This window comes from Bubalus bubalis, chromosome 4 (assembly GCF_019923935.1).
Source record: "Bubalus bubalis isolate 160015118507 breed Murrah chromosome 4, NDDB_SH_1, whole genome shotgun sequence".
Lineage (NCBI taxonomy): Eukaryota > Metazoa > Chordata > Mammalia > Artiodactyla > Bovidae > Bubalus > Bubalus bubalis.
In genome coordinates, this window is record NC_059160.1 from 136,762,918 (window position 1) to 136,780,894 (window position 17,977).

At 37.2% G+C, this 17,977-nt stretch overlaps 1 long non-coding RNA gene across 1 annotated transcript; it reads left to right on the forward strand.

Annotated features, from left to right (window-relative positions):
- The first annotated feature begins 1,608 nt into the window (after positions 1-1,608).
- LOC123465725 lies at positions 1,609-17,499 on the forward strand. Its single transcript, XR_006641007.1, has 3 exons — positions 1,609-1,727; positions 14,093-14,094; positions 17,464-17,499. It is a non-coding gene; the product is annotated as an uncharacterized LOC123465725 (long non-coding RNA).
- Positions 17,500-17,977: the final 478 nt, after the last annotated feature.

Here is a 17,977-nt window from a genome sequence, read left to right on the forward strand (position 1 = left end):
GCCTGTTACTCCAGATGTTTCTTGACTTCCTACTTTTGCATTCCAGTCCCCTATAATGAAAAGGACATCTTTTCGGGGTGTTAGTTCTAAAAGGTCTTATAGGTCTTCATAGAACCATTCAACTTCAGCTTCTTCGGTGTTACTGGGTGGGGCATATTAAAAAGCAGAGACATCACTTTGCTGACAAAGCTCCATGTAATCAAAGCTATGATTTCTCCAGTAATCATGTATGGATCTGAGAGTTGGACCATAAAGAAGGCTGAGCACTGAAGAACTGATGCTTTCAAGTTGTGGTGCTGAAGAAGACTCTTGAGAGTCCCTTGGAAAGCAAGGAGATCAAACCAGTCCATCCTAAAGAAAATCAACCCTGAATATTCAGTGGAATAACTGATGCTGAAGCTCCAATACTTTGGCCACCTGATGTGAAGAGTTGACTCATTGGAAAAGACCATAATGATGGGAAAGATTGAGGGCAGGAGGTCAATAAATTGAGAAGGGCTCAATAGATGATGAGATGGTTGGATAGCATCACTGACTCAGTGGCCATGGAACTGAGCAAATTCTGGGAGATAGTGAAGGACATGAAAGCCTGGCAGGCTGCAGTCCATGGGGTCAGAAGAGCTAGATACAACTTAGTGACTGAAAAACAGCAACAACATGAAGTTGCATTTTATGGGAATATTTTATCAGTTTTTCTCATTACTTCAAAAGAAACACTTTCCTATTTATGAAACAGGAAAGTCAAATGAGATTACCAACTCATTACCAGTACTGAGTAGATTGGATGGATTATGGATCTAGGCAGGTTTAAGACCTTAAGGAGACACAGATTATTTTGTGACGCTGTCTCCTAGAAGAACATTCCTCATGCCCTTCAAACAGAAACTCAGACTTCCTAAGACAAAGGCATATCTCTGGATACACAAGGCTTTAGCACAACCTTGTATCCAAGGAAAAATGTACCAGGCTTCACATCTATTTAGTGGTTGGCACATGACTTTCATCTTGAATGTCAATTCAAATATTTTTGTTTCCACCCTTGCAGCATTATGTTGAAGATCTTGAAGGAGAGTAATTTCAGTGGGAAAATGCACAAAGTCCCAGGGGTGAACAACATGGTCACATGTAGGGGTCTAATACCTGCCATGTATTTAGCATTTTTGTTCCAGACTGATACAATAACATACATGTAAAAGCATGTATCTTGTAAAGTCAGATGAATACAAGAAAAAAACTAGAAAATTGGCCATGGAAAGCAGACCTTCCCCAAAGAAGAACTTGAGGTAAAAAAGAAGATTCTGGCAATAGAAACTCAGACATGGAATTTAATTCACTCATCCAAAAGGAAACATCTGAATATATATTTGTGTGCAAGATATCTAAATGAACATGGCTGATATCCAAATGAGTATACATAGCTGAACGTCACCTATAGATATGCCAATAAGCCATGCCAATTAACTTAATATCAACTCTCCCACCTCTATGTTAGAAACTCTTTGATGATCACCATTTTAGGGCACAAAAGAAGTGAAGAGCTGGGAAAACTTGAAAAGAGGATACAGTTGATCATGATTTTTCTCAGGTTCATTTTAACTGTCAAGCTTACCTGTGACTTCCTATTGGATTAACAGTTAAGACATAGAACAAGCCAGATGACCAAGAACAGAAATGCAGTTTGGTTCTCCTCTCCGCATATTGCTCCCCTGTGGCTCTCCTTACAGACTGTAATATATGAACCCAGTTATGAGGTTAATCAAGAAACAAGCTGATTTGGAAATCACATGAAAAATGCAATTTTAATTGAAACTTCCAGTTCAAGCCAACTTTGTGATCTATACCAGAATGAACTGAGACAGTTTTAAAACATTCTCTACTGTTTTAAATATTATTGATGAGCTGGTGAGACCACAGAAGACAATCTCTGCAGTATGACTCAAGTTGTTCCTTTGCCCCAGGTCTTTCCAGTTTCCATTTGCCTGCAACAACATGCTCACCCTGACAAAGAAAAATAGAAAGCTTAAAAAAAACCCTCTCCCAGGAAGCCTTCTCAGATATCAGTCAGATTACTCTCTTCTTCCATATTCATGGAGTTTGTGAGAATCATACCCGTATCTAGGTAGATAGGTAGGTAGATAAACATGATCTATACTGATTAAATACATACACTATATATCATTTATGTATATACCATATATTGATACATACCATATATATAAATATACCTCCATCAGGAGAACTTATAAACTCTTATAAATCTTTATATGTACTAGTAAGATTAGCACTTTGCACATAGTATATAATCTCTCCCTTAAGATGTGTTCGGCCACAATAAGAGAAGCAATCACCCCTAAATAGCTTAAACAAATTAGGAGTCCTAGGTTCTTTACTGAATAAGAAGACTAAAGGAAAGGAATCCATGGCCAGTCTGGTGTCTCAAATATCACCTGGAACCAAGACTCGATCCAGCTCTACACACTGCCATACTTAGGATGTGTTATTCACAGAAATACCTCTTGAATTCAATATGGCTGTCCGACATCCAGCCCTGCATTCACATCTCAGAAAAGGGGAAGGATGAAAGCAAAGAGCATTTGCCATTTGGGTCAGTCTCTTCCTTAACTTTACTGGGCTTTACAGGAGCCCAGGCAACGGCACCCTACTCCAGTACTCTTGCCTGGAAAATCCCATGGATGGAGGAATCTGGTAGGCTGCAGTCCATGAGGTCGCTAAGAGTCGGACACGACTGAGCGACTTCACTTTCACTTTTCACTTTCATGCATTGGAGAAGGAAATGGCAACCCACTCCAGTATTCTTGCCTGGAGAATCCCAGGGATGGGGGAGCCTGGTGGGCTGCTGTCTATGGGGTCACACAGAGTCGGACATGACTGAAGCGACGCAGCAGCAGCAGCAGCAGCAGCAGTAGCAATCATGTGATTCATGTGTCTCATTGAATAGGATTATATCACATGGCTGGCTACCTCTCCCTCAAGAGAAATTGGTAAATGTAATTTTTAAAGCCATATACATTGCCACGTCAAGTGAAACTGGAGATCATTTAGTTATTTTAAAAACCAAGGCATAAGGGAAGAGCAAATAGATGACATAGGTGACTAGCAGTGTTGCCGTGTGTGGAATGTTATTCAGTGGCTATGTATCATCTTAGCCAATCATTCTACATGCTCTGTTTTAATTAGCATGTGATTTGAGAACAGTGTTAACCTAGCCAAGAAAAAATAGCTATATATAACATATATTTCTTTAGATATAATTATTGGGATTATTTCTTTCCCACAGCCTTCATCACTGGACTCAAATGCCAAGGATTTTTTTTTTTAATCTGAGAATTATCTCAAGAAAACAAGGAGACAGTTATTCACTGCTATGAGTCAACTCTTAATAGATTTGTTTAAACCATGATTAAGAGAGTTTAAAGATCAGAAATTCTCAATATAGGAAAATTAAGTGATTAGATAAAAACAGGCTACAAACTGTACTTATTCTCTAGGTCACTCATTTGTCATTTAATTAAATGTGCCCTCAATCCCAACTCTTCTCTCTTCAGGAGCAGTGTAAGCGCCCCTTGAGGACTCCAACCAAACTCTGTGGTTTGAGTACCAAGAGTACCTGCACTCCGTTGGTGCTTAAGGATTACTTGTTTGAGGATTCTGGAAAGTATTTCCTAAAATTACTATTTCAAACACTGAACAAATAGGTTGTTAATACACATTAAACTGAAAAGCATTCAGATTTTTGTAAGGGACTAAAGCTCAATGGGAAACTATACAAATGAAGTTAATCTTAACTGAGAGAAATATTGCAACCAGGATCAAACAAATGATCAGTCTATATAATTTTATTAATTCTTCCTGTGCTTCCAACATGCTAACAGGGCTACCTGTATATTAAGGAGTTTGCTAGAACACAAAGCAACTTTAGTAATAACCTAATCCAAACCCTGTATTTACAGATGAAGACACATACTTGGAGAAGTCAAGAGACTTGAAGCCATTTAGCTCTTCAGTAGAACAGGTTTCCTGCCTTCTGGGGCTCTTGGTAAAATCAGTACAGTGAACTGTACTGATATCCCATCTCATTCAAATGTTTGCTTTGTTCCACATGGCCTAATTGTTTTACATCAACATGTTTCATCCACCTGTGAGACGTGCCTTTCACAAAGGCTTGCAATGTGGTATGTAGCACCATATGCTTTTTCTAACCCTTGTCAGTGCCTTCCCTCCAACTTTGAGGAAGCACACTTCTGACTCAGTTACCACAGTAAAGGAGCTGGGTCTGCCTACAGAGGGATAAGTCTTTTTACCATGGTGGTGAAAAGATCCTGAGCTACTGTATTATCAGTCCTTGTGACTGGAATAATTGAGCCACCATAATGTATGGCAATGGCTATGATTACTCCAAAGGGCAGAGGCACGTGCTGTAAACTAACACCAACATTAAATTCAAGGAAAAGGACTCAAAGGCAATGACAATTATTTGAGATGTAAGTGCTCCCAAGAGGAAACCAGGAAAACATAATAATATGAAAAGAAAGGAAATACCTTTTCTAACTCAGCCAGTACCTCTGTGACCCCTGGCATGACACATGCTATGTCTGAGCTATAGTCTCAACATCTTTGAAATGCAATTGAACAATGCATGTGGCCCTAAGGTCCCCATCAGGTCTAACTTTTAAAAATCTCTGAAAGGTAAGAACTCCATTTTACTTTTAAAGGGCTCACTCTATTAACATTTCTTTCTTTATGGGTAGACATGTAAAAAAGCTTATAATCAAGTCCCTTTTCCCTTGATGGGCTTTTTAAAAGTGTTTTCTTACTTTCCAAGAAAGTGCTGGGTTGTTTTTTGTTTTTTTTTTTTTTTAACCAAATCATACAATTGTAATTCCAAACATAAGCCATGATTGTTTAGATCCATTTGGCCTATTGGACTATTCCCTAAAATATCGTAAAAAAACAAACAAACAAACAAAAAAACAACTTGATTCTCATTCTCGTCTGTTCTTTCATCCAACATATTTTTCTCCTCCAGCATTTTATTTGCCACAGCCAAGCCAGTTCGGCAGAAACTGATTCACAAACGCTTTAATCTGTGAGCCATTGAGGTTTCTGACCAACATACCAGAAACATGGGATTCTGGGTTGTGTTGAAATGAAAATAAGATAATTCCCCCAAGCCTATTTAAACTGCTGAAATGATACTGCCATCACAAAAACCAAATATTTAAATTTTAAAATATTGAGAGATAATAAAGTCATTATTAAAGTGAAATAATTTAAGCCTCCTTTTCTTTTGTTTGTTGATTCATTCTTTCTAGTCCATCACTCAGCCTGTGAATCAGACCTCCCAGAATAACCTGATTGGGGCAAATTCAACACATTTTAGTTTAATTTTCTCCAATTCAAACACAACTTGCACAATGAGGTGAGCGTCTAACAATTCAAAGGAACAAACCATTAAATTAAAATTCCTAACTTGATTGTTTGAATCACACTGGGCTAAATTTACATCCTCCATAACACTGTGGGAATTCACTCTGTGGGAGATTTTTCTAGCTACTTTTTTTTTTTTTTAAACAAACCTTTTCTCTTCTGTTGTTTTTTAAAGGGTGAATTACTTGTCCCTGTACCTTTAACGATAAGAGGAAAGAAATAAAACTGGGCTCTAGGAGAAAACAATGAGGCAATAATTTTGAAATTAAAATACAGCACATGATATATCAATATAATTGTCTTGCATATGTGAAGATAACTCTGTTTTGATGGTGTTATTTCCCAAGCACACAAAACCTAATAAAATCTGGAGGGCTGAATTGATGAGAAATTCAGCATTAGAGATTATGAAAAACACCCATTAAAATAGCCAAACAAAATTACTGAAAAAAACAATTTTAGTGGAAAATTATTTATCTAAGTAATGCAGTAAGATTTATAGAGATCTCCCAACATTAAAATAAATTAGTTACTTAAAACACTAAACTTCTTTGACAAAGGAAAATGTGTTTATGTAACTATCTGTTTGACCTTGAGCAAGTCAGTCAGCATATCTGTTCCTCAGATTTCTACATTGCTTATTATTCATCCTTAAAGAAATTAAAAAAATTTTTTCTATGATTATATTCTTGTGTGACAAGTGTTTTTTTCCTTCTCCTTTATCTCAGTTCTTCAAAATGGAATCATTAACTATAAAACAGAAAATAAAGGTTTGATAGTGACCACCTCACTAGCTGATGATACAAATACCAAATTCCAAGAGAATCAACCATGAGAGCATGCAGAATCATGCTTCCAAGCCTCCCAGCAGCATCTAAGGAACAAAATCCATGCAATGCCAGCCTTCACTACACAAATTACAGTTTGACCACATATAGGTTTGATGTGACCTTGAGCATGTCTTGTAACTGTTCTGTAGCTCTTTCCTTTTCTTCAGTTATAAAAATGGAGATGTAATAACAATCTCTGTTGCAGATTTGCTGGGAAACTTACATAAAGTCAAGTGCCCGCCATACAATAAAAGTGCGAGAAATAGTTCCCATTGTTATTATCATCATTATTATAAATAAGTTCTCATCTATCTCATTTGGAGAATAAATTTGAATGAGCAGAATATTCACTTCAATTAAATATTACGATTTAACATTAGATAGGAGAAATTTGGTAGAAGAAATTCTTCCCCTCTATCCCATATAAATAACAAAGTTGTCTCCCAAATCAAAACTCCCTGGAGAAGGACAACCCACTCCATTATTCTGGTCTGGAGAATCCCATGGACAGAGAAGCCTGGCAGGCTATAATCCATAGGGTTGCACAGAGTCAGGCATAACTGAAGTGACTTATCACGCACAACAAATCAGAACTAATTGTCTTATAAGAATGTGATACACGTTGAATGTATAGTCTTAAAAAGAAAAGGAATTGGCAAGCTATGGCTCTTCTATGAAGACAAACATGAAGGAGAAGGTGGAAGAAGAGTTTTCTTTCCATCTCTTGGCATCTGTCCCTAGATTTTGAATTATTTTCCTAACTAGTTCATTCTATATATAAATCTACAAATCAAACTTTATTTAAAAAATACTCAAAAAGTCTTTAAAAAATTCTTTTTACACTTTTGATAACTTCCATTTCTCCTTGTACTCATCCTCATACACACATACTAGGTTCTACCAGCTCACCTAGGAGTCAGGAAGGTACACGTCTTCTGGCTGCTCCATCAGATGTTGACATGTTAGACCAAAGAATTTCCCTAGCCTCAACATGCACTGCTAATTCTTAACCCCAAATTATTTTAGGTCAGATTTATTTACCTGACATTAATAACAGAGGTCATTCATAGGTGGTTCTAAGTATTAAATCACAAATTTTTAGTAGATTGCCCAGGAAAGGAAAGTGCTCAAGGTGGAGAGGAGAGAAGAAAGCTAGCAAGATGGAGGTGGAGGCCATGGCAGCAAGAAGAAAAACAGCCAACAAGAATAGCTGAAAACTTTTAATGTACCATGGATGCTGTGCATCCATATTAAAGACATTTATCTTGCAAAAATGCAAATGTAAAATGTTCCCTGTTCTATGTACTGGCTCAGTTCTGCACACATACTCAACTTTGCCCAAATCTCTTATACACTGTATTTTGTGTCCTTAGTCTTCTCATAATAAACCAAAGAAGCACTGACTTGTGACAAGTAAATGACAAAAATCTCAGAGACAGTTATTTAAAAGAAAAAAAAAATTAATGGAAGAAAGCTATCAGAGTCAGAGAAATCCAAGCTCCCAACCCCGAGAACTTTTGGAGAAAGTAGGAAGGATTCTTGAGTTTTACCCCCATACATGGAGTGAGAAGTCCAGTGAATTTCATGTGGCAAGTACTTAATCAGAATGCTATCAGTGATGATCAGTTGTACTATTAGTGACGTTTTCTTTGTTTTTATTTCAGTTGGTTTTAGTAATAATGCTAACAAAGAAGCCAGTCAGAGACTAAGCATGTCATATGCCCCTTTCTGAAAGTTGCTGACCTTTTTCATATCCTGAGCATGAAAGAATGAGATAATGCTTTGGTTATTTGCTCTAATATCTGCACTCTATCTTTTCCCCTCATACAACTTAACAAAATTGTAACCATATATTTAATTTCATGGCCTAATTGATTGTCCTTCTTTAATCTGGTTAGTTTTGGTAGAATAACTATGCCAAATCTCTCATATTGCCACATACACAGAAAGAAACTTGCACAGCTCAGTTTTCCTCTTTGCCAGGTATGAAAGGACACCATTGACCCACAATTGAATTAGTCTACAGATTTCTTTACCTTGTCATTTCTCCTGACTATTCTCTGGCCACCTCAGGTAGATCTCCAAAATGCTCTAGTCCAAGAGAAGACGATTACAGGCTTCTACCCAAAAGGGAAACTTCAGCAAATGATAAAGCAGCATGAGACAACTCTATTTGACAGAGGGAAAAAGGAAGAGAGGAGATTTAATCATCATAAGACTCTTAAGTGAGTCGGTTACTGAGTTAGGTTTCTTTACCTGCAAGAAACATAAACCAACTCTGCCTAAATTGGTCACACACTGAAAAGAAAATGGGACAAGGAAATTGTAATCAGTAATTTCACATAAAACTGAAATTTCAGGAGAAAAGTCTTTGTACTGTTTGATCTGTTATCATTAGTGTCTGTTTTATCTCCAACTTCCTGTTCTGCCCTGTGCCGAGACAGTTTCATTGAAAGTGAAAGTGAAAGTCACTCAGTTGTGTCCAACTCCTTGTGACCCCATGGACTATACAGTCCATGGAATTCTCCAGGCTAGAATACTGGAGTGGGTAGCCTTTCCTTTCTCCAAGCGATTTTCCCAACCCAGGGATCAAACCCAAGTCTCCCGCATTGCAGGCAGATTCTTTACCAGCTGAGCCACAAGGAAAGCCCAAGAATACTGGATTGGGTAGACTATCCCTTCTTCAGTGGATCTTCCAGACCCAGGAATCGAACTGGGGTCTCCTGCATTGCAGGTGGATTCTTCACCAACTGAGCTATCATGGAAGCCCCTCACAGTTTCATTATCTGGCTCCAAGTAGTGATAAGGTCACTGGGAACTCTAGGGCTATGTCAACTCAGGTTCACTTCTACTAGAAAATAGAATATTCATCTAAAAAGCCCAAGAAAGGACTTTGATTGAACTTGATTGACTTGCTTCTTTCCTAACTCAACCAATCACCGTGACTAAGGAAAACAAACTATGCTCTTATCTTAAGCTTAAGTCATAAATGCACATGAAGGCCAAAACTTGGAGAAGAGGGAAGTTGTTCCCTAAAGGAAAAATAAGAATCTGATACCTGGAAAATAGTGCCTAATAACAACAACCATAAATTTAACATTTTAATGGTCCATTTTATTGGTCCAAAGTAATTCCTGTGTGTCAAGAATTATTCTATATACTTTATGTATGCTAACTCATTTAATCTTCAACCACTCTGTGCACGGCTATGTGTTATTTCACAAATGAAGATATTTGGCTCATAGCACTTAAAAATAACTTGCACAGAAAAAAACCAGATAGTAGATGACAGATTTGAGATTTAAATGAAGGCAACATGGAGCCAAAGTGTCTTCATAATGATTTTAATACAATTGTGCTATGCCTACATAGGGGAAAAAAAAAAAAAGTCAGTTATAATTGTAAATTTTCATAGTTTCTAGATAGGTATTTCTGCTCATTGATTTACCCCATCCTAAGGATAATATTTGGCATTAGGAAACACTTGTTGAATAAATGTGTGAATAATAAATGAGTGAATGAATGAATGGTATATTGCCAGGGTCCAGCCCCGGCTGATCCAGGGTATTCGAAGGAGAGACGGCGTAGGCGAGGGTCAGGAAACAACTGCTTAATTAAATGTTAATTAAGGATATAAAGAATAATAGAATGAGGATAGCTCAGTAGGAAAATTCAGTGGAGAAAAGAGGCTGAGTAGCTTGGTTTACGCGGGAGACCAATAAAACTTCAAGACAAGAAGTTTGCACCACTTACGTAGGCCGCAGGCGTCCTTCCATTCTCCGGAAGGAGAGGAGACACTGAGGCCTCCCCGGTTGGATCTTAGAAGCCCAGGCATAATTAGCAAGCATGGCGGGTTCTGCACTCCAGATGGAGACTCAGCCAGAATTTGAAAGAGAGCGCGACATGGGGAGACCAAGTTTCGGTGAACAAGGCCCGCACTTTATTTTCCAAAGTAGTTTTTATACCTTAAGTTGTGCATAGAGGATAATGGGGGAAGGGGTGGAGTCATGCAAGGACAGCAGTTCCTGGTCCTAATCAAAGCCAGGCTTTCAAACTTATCATATGCAAAAGTTCAGGTGAATTATATCATCTTCTGGCCCGGAGGCCTGTTAACATTTTAAGAAACTTATTTTTCTCTAAAGGTGATTATTCCAAAGTCAGGCACCAGCCTCCCAAAAAGCATTGGACAAAGCTGCATTTTACATTTCTATACACCCATTATATCAATCAATACACTGCCAAGGACACAGTAGGTAAGGAGTATGGAGACTTAGCAGCAAACATTGGCCCAATAAGTGAAAAACCCTTCACCAATACAATTTCTAATCAATCTTTTAACTACTCAAAGGAATCTGTGTTTAGACAGTTTAGAACATCTCCTGCCTCTCACAGTTGGGAGGCTCTGAACAATCACATGTGGCCGGAAAAACCTATTCAGGAAGGCTAGAGGACCTCCAAAGGAGTTTGTAGGTTAAACACTGTCACACCCAGGAATTATTAACTGGAGCTGTAAGCTAACTCTTTTTTCAGAGAGAGGTAGTGGGGGACAGCCCCCCGTAAAGTCAGAGGTGTAGGTGAAAGCACAAAGCAGAAAGTAGGCAGACTCTGGTTTGGGGGTAGATGCTCGAGAATTTCCAGGGGGACTCCTGAGGCTCGATCCCGCATTTGCGTATGCCGAGCCTCCTTCCTCATGACCTTTGCCACTGGTGGAGTGCCTCACACTGGCCCCCGGCAGTGATAGAATTCTAGTTGAGCTATTCCAGATCCTCACTAAATATGCAATATGCCGGCTCCCGGCAGTATATGAAGCCCACTGCAATATATCTGAGCAAACTCTAAACTTCAACTAAATTGTAAACTCTTGAGGACAGTCATATCTTGTGAGTTTTCTTTTCTTCTTCTTTTTTTTAATCTCAATTTTATTTACTTATTTTCTTACTTTACAATATTGTATTGGTTTTGCCATACATTGACATGAATCTGCCACGGGTGTACATGTGTTCCCCATCCTGAAGCCCCCCTCCCACCTCCCTCCCTATCCCATCCCTCTGGGTCATCCCAGTGCACCAGCCCCAAGCACCCTGTATCATGCATCAAACCTGGACTGGCGATTCATTTCACATGTGATAATTTACATGTTTCAATGCCATTCTCCCATATCATCTCACCCTTGCCTTCTCCCACAGAGTCCAAAGGACCGTTCTATACATCTATGTCTCTATTTCTGTCTCGCATACAGGGTTATCGTTACCATCTTTCTAAATTCCATATATATGTATTAGTATACTGTATTGGTGTTTTTCTTTCTGGCTTACTTCACTCTGTATAACAGGCTCCTGTTTCATCCACCTCATTAGAACTGATTTTTTAATGGCTGAGTAATATTCCATTGTGAGTTTTCTGTATGCTATCCAAAGGCAAGCACAAGTACCCTCCTCCAGGGGATCTTCCTAACCCAGGAATCAAACCCCTGTCTCGTTAAGTCTCCTGCACTGGCAGGTGACTTCTTTACCACTAGTAGCACCTAGGAAGCCTGCTAAACATACATGAAGTTCTTAAAAATAATCATTTCTAATTTGAAAGCCTACTGTGCAAGTAAATTTTACAGATGACAAAAACTGATGCTAAAAATGGTTAAGCCATTCTCAAGGTCATATAACTAGTGATGAGAGAGCTGGTGTTAGAATTCTTGTCTGTCTCCCCATCATTGATATTTTCCACAACTTCATTTTCCAATGTACTTCTTCCCTGGCTCAGAGCTCATACTTACAAGAGGTCATATATAGCAACTAAGCATTTCTGTATTTACAAGCTCTCATGTAGGTGGAGCTGTCTGTGCTTGTATGAAAGTTCAAAAAATTCATATTCAATATTTAAATTTAAAAAGCAAATTTTTGGAGCCATATATGGGTGGGAAGAAGGTGTGTTTTCTTTCATTCTATTGATAGAAAAAGTAAAGAAAGGAGAAATTTTTTAAACAGAAAAGAAATAGTCAAAGAAACTAATGGGATATACTGTGTCAGGAAGGTGAATAATATCAGTGAAGAGATTCAAAGACAAGCACCTTTTATTGAGAGTGATTTGACCTGCCTTAAGTCTCCTAAATTCAAATCTGGAATCTGCCAAGGGTGCTCAAATGTATTCAACCAGTCAACTGCAATAAGGACAATGAATGGGCTCCAGAACTTTCTGTTACTTAACTCATTGTGAAAAAGTTTAGGGTTTTGTTTCTGTATTAGATTACTTGTCAGTTGAATCAAAAGTTCAGAACTAACAGTAAGGAATAAATCAGTAGAGAATGAAAGCTTTTCTCCTCAAAGACTCCAATAATATAAAATTACTAGAGCTAGCTAAGTTGGAATATACTGAATAACTGAATATATTTATACATTACAGATGGTGTGGAATGCTGCCAGTGATACCTTAGGGATAACTTAAAGTCTGGCTTTCCTAGGGGCAGAGAGATAAAATAGCCAAAATAGAATCCCTTCAAACTTGAATCAAAGAGATGGAATGAAAATGTAAACTCATTTAAAAAACTCGAAGGACTTATCTACTCTAATACAAACCAAGGGAATAACTCAATACCTTTGGAAAAAAAATATTGTTTCTTATCAAATAATCAGAGTAAAAGGTCTTTGGAAAAATAAATAGGCCCACAATGCCACCATACAGATGAAAAATCTGAAACTGTGTTCAAAGGCAAAGTGGAAAGAAGAAGAGATGAATTTATTTTTCTAAAAAAAATAACTCACATAAACTGTTCTCCATTTTAAAGAGGCTGGAGGCCCAGAATTAACCAGATTGGCAATGTTGATTTAACTCACAGAGCAATTTAGAATTTTATTTTTATTAAAACCAAAAGGAGACTTAAAAAATCTAGTCCAACTAATTCATTGTATAGCTCAGACAGTCCAGGTTCAAAGGGATTAAACTGCCTGCCCGAGGTCACACCAGCAGTTTAACTGTAGCTAAAGAATAAATATCTAGGATGATTAACTCCTAGTCAACTGTTTTTTCCAACACGCTATCCAGAACTTGATTTCTGTGTCTATTATATTTTCTCTGGGCAGCCACACTTACAAAAACATATCTAAATATAAGCAGAAAACAGAATTTTAGGGAGCTCAGTTTAGTTGCAAAAGAAAATGCTAAATCTGAATTTTTCTAAAATGTATTAAGGCAAATATTTTATCATCATTTCATCAGGATATCTATTGGACATCTGTGATGTTCATGGCATACTTAAATATTGTGCCTTGTTTTCATTGAAGAGTAAGTTGGAACTAATGTTTCCTTAATATTTATCTTATTTGTATTACAACAAATTAACTTAATAGGGCAAAAAATTTCCAAAGTGTATGAATGTATGTATGTATATATATGCATGTATATCCTGTTTGCTGAGATCACTATTTTTCCTGTCTTTTCCATTTGTGACCTCATTGTTATTATAGGGCCTCTTGACATGTTTGAAGTATAATCATTATACATGTTTAATTTCACTAAGATTATGCTCTGTGTAAGAAATGTTTTATTCTTCCTTCCATTGCTATAAAGCTTAAATATTCTTTTCATAAGTCTGACTCCTTGTCATCAGATAATCTATTTTAAATGAATTTTCCTTCTCTTGGTTCCAAAATGCAAATTATGGCGGGTGCTTGAAAAAGATTATTCCCTTGTTTTTAGACTGCCTTCTTCAAAGAAGATGTAGATCTATCTTGTTCCCCATAGGACCTTTAAGAACACCAGGTCACTTGTCCCATAAATATTCTGACTAAATGCTGATACTGTAGTGAAGGGAAATTACCCAGTGGTTTGAAATAGGAGTCTCCATTTCCTGCTCTAATTTGTAATTAAGTGTTCTCTCAGGATAGTGTTCTGTATTACAGAACCCCTGTGATTGGGTTAACAGCTTCATCCAGAAGCTGGACACCCTGGACCCAACTGTTACTGGTAAGAGATAAAGCAACTTTTAGTGTCAATGTGAAAAGTTCAGTAGATCCCTTAAAATGGCCAGTGTTAATCTTTTAATATTATCTATATTCTACTGCCTTTAAGGGTGTCATATTTTGCTTTTTAGGGCTAAAAATTCCTTTCCTCCTAATGAGTAAAGAGACCAGAATTAATAAAACATAGAATTACACAAATAACAATAACCTCCAAGGAACTGCCAACCCCAGAATCTGATTCTATTCTGGGTTTCTCCAAATAATAGCTCATTAGATCACAAAATACTTTTCATTTGTGAGGGTTCATCTTTCTAAGAAGGTTAATGGAAAGTGGATGGATGGATCCAAGCTGTTTCGAGCATGCCAAATACATCTTCTGCGAATTTAAATGATCTTTTGCATTCCCTCAGACAGATACAAAGCCACACAACTGCATCCTTAAAAGTAACTCTATAATCTATCATTTAGATCTACTACTTACGCACTTCCACATTAGTGATGGTCTACTAGGATAACCGCCCTCTGCAAGTGTTGAGTCTTGCATGGGACATACAAACTTCCCCTGTGTTTATGCCTCTTATCGAACAGTTAAGGTTCTAGTGGCGTCTTCAATGGAGCAATCAATGAATAATAACTGTTCAGCCAAAATCTCAAAAACTTCAGTGAAATAAGAGAAGCAGCTATTGGTTAACTTCATTCATTCAACAAATATTGATCTCTGCCTGGCCTTTTAAAGCTTCTGATTAGATAAGATCACCTTAGGGGGAAAAAAACATGATGTCAAAGAACTACACTGGCTCCTGTCAAACCCTCACACATCATTTATTTATAATCTCTCAGAGACGAAAGGGCACAGACTTCTTGGAAAAATTGAAACTATGGACCCTCACAAAGACAAAAACCTAAGTTCAGATGAACATACCAATTGCTTACATGCATGCTACTTTAAAGGTTTCAAGTATTCCTAAAATTTACCTAAAGACACATGCTTAACAACTACTGCTCTAGACCAACATCCTAATTAATTAGCTGCTGACATTTCACACTGAGTGCCATATTTCTTATATCCTCGGCATTCACTTTAATACCATACACCTCAGTGATACAAAATTTTGAGATTAAAACACTAATTTGACTCACCAGTTAAGTCCATTGCTCTACTGTAGGAACAAAACACTCTCAAAAACTATAACCATTCAATAGAAAGAGTAGAAGAATAGTTCATCTATTCATGCATGTTCCATAAACACAAATTTCTAGGCATCAAAGTAACTTTAAAATTATTTTAAAGACTAAATTATTATTTCAATGATAAATAGTACAATTTTTCTCCAAGAAAGTAAGAAAGGAAAAAATATCAACAGAAGTAAATATTGATAATCGCAGTGAGTTCCAGATATTTTGCCTAAGAGAACAGATTGTATCCTACTTGGAACTTTGATTGTCACTCATTTCCCCCATCCAAGCTAGTGGTACTGCTTCCACCCTCATGGTATGGCCTGGGCACAGACTATACTCTTTGACCCAGATGTATAGAAAGGATTCTTGGTTGGCAGATCATTCTTTCCACAGCAGATCAACATCACCTTGCTCCAGTCTATGAGGTCTTGGGACAACTTGTCTCTGTCAGATCTTAGCATTCTGATCTCTCTCTGGACTCTATGCTCATGTACCTCTAAATACCTCTAAACCTGGGGAAGGGCATTTGGGGATCCACGAATGACAGACAGATGCAGATTATGCATGTGATAGCTGTCATCATGTCTTACACGAAAGACTTCATGTCTTACAATTTCATAGAAAAAGAGAATAATAGCATTTATTATGGTATATTATGCTATTATCCTCTAGCATAATAAATGTTCCTGTAGAAATCAATTGTCTTTGACAATTTTAATATCCACTAAGTAAATCAATCTAATATAGGAAGACAAACATAGCTGTGAAACATTAGGACATCAGTTAACCATATACCTGATGGAATTAGGAACTACTGTTTATGTTTTAGGTGTGATACTGGTGATATCTTTTAAAGGAGATCTTACCGTTTACAAATATATGTTGAAGTACTTACAGATGAAATGATATGTCTTGGGTTTGTTTCAAATAACCTAGAGAGAAAGGGAATGCTGAAATATGGAGGAAACCAGATGGGTCACAAGTTGATAATTGTGGGAACGATAAGATTCTATTTGGGAGTTGGTTATACTACTCTCTTTTTTGCATACGTTTGACATCTTTATAATAAAGTATTTTTTTTTTCAAAAAAGAATTCACCCAAATGAATAATATGTGTGTGGTATATGCATACAATAGAATATTATTTGACCATAAAAAATAGTGAAGCACCAATACGTGTACAACATGGATGAAGCATGAAATTATGCTAAGTGACAGGAGTTGGACATGAATGACTACATATTATATTATTCTGTTTGTACAAAATGTCTCAGATAGGCATATCTCCAGAAACAGAAAGTAGATTACTGGTGCCTAAAGCTGGGGAGGATATGGGGATTTGGGGGTGATGGCTAAGGAGAGTAGGATTTCTTTAGGGGTTAATAAAAATAGATTGCAGCAATGGATAACACAATTATGGATAGACTAAAAGCCCCTGAATTGTACATTTAATAATGGAGAAAGGGAACTATTTAGAAAATTTGAATATCAACTGTGTAAAGAAGTAGTGTTAATTTTGCTAGAGGGGATAATGACATGGGAAATACAGAAAGAAATCTCATATTTGTTTAAAACAGCATACTGGAATATTCAAGGATATAAATACATAAAAACATTATGTTGTCTTGGATTTGCTTTAAATTACCCCCTCAAACTAAGTAAAGCAACATGGCAAAATCTAGAGAGTTGTTACCAAGTGATAGGTATATGGGATTCATTCTTTTGCAGAATGAAAAAAAAAAAAAAAGGAAAGAAATCAATGGAACGTGGGGAAAGTAGACATTTTGTACCAGAATGGACCTGGTCGGAGAACTAGATGCACATTCCATAACTAACAGTTCCCATATGAACCTTGCTATCTCCCACAAAATCCTAGTTCCATGTTAATAATGGTTACTGAAAGGGGTATTTTTATGGTCAAATAAGTCAAGAAAACACTGTCAAGAAAGGCTGTGAAGACTTTTCAGCATCTTAACTATGTGAAGCCAAAATTGAGGATATATTGTATTCTTCTTAAAGTTTTGTTTTGTTTTCCATACACATGCTACTTATAGGGGCTTCCCTCGTGGCTCAGTGGTAAAGAATCTGCCTGCAATGCAGAAGACTTGGGTTGTAAAGATTGCCTGGAGAAGGGAATGGCTACTCACTTCAGTATTCTTGCCTGGGAAATCCATGGACAGAGGAGCCTGGCAGGCTGTTTATTAGATAATAAATAGTGAGGCAGCAAGATCATTCTGTAAATTATAGCCTATAATTTTTTAAATTAGTTATTTATTTGACTGTACCAGGTCTTAGTTGTGGGATGTGAACTGTTAGTTTGGCATGTGAGAACTAGTTTCCTAGGCAGGGATCAAACCCAGGCACCCTGCACTGGGAGCACAGAGTCTTAGCCACTGGACCACCAGGGATGTCCCTATGCCCCATTATTTTTGATAACTGATCTTTCTGCAAGGAGCCCACTCTCAGACTAGTACTGATCCTTTAATCTAGAAGCAAGAAACTAATAGACTAGCTCAATTTATTCAAATTTCTCAAACTCCCACTTATTTGAAAATTTGTTTGTATGGC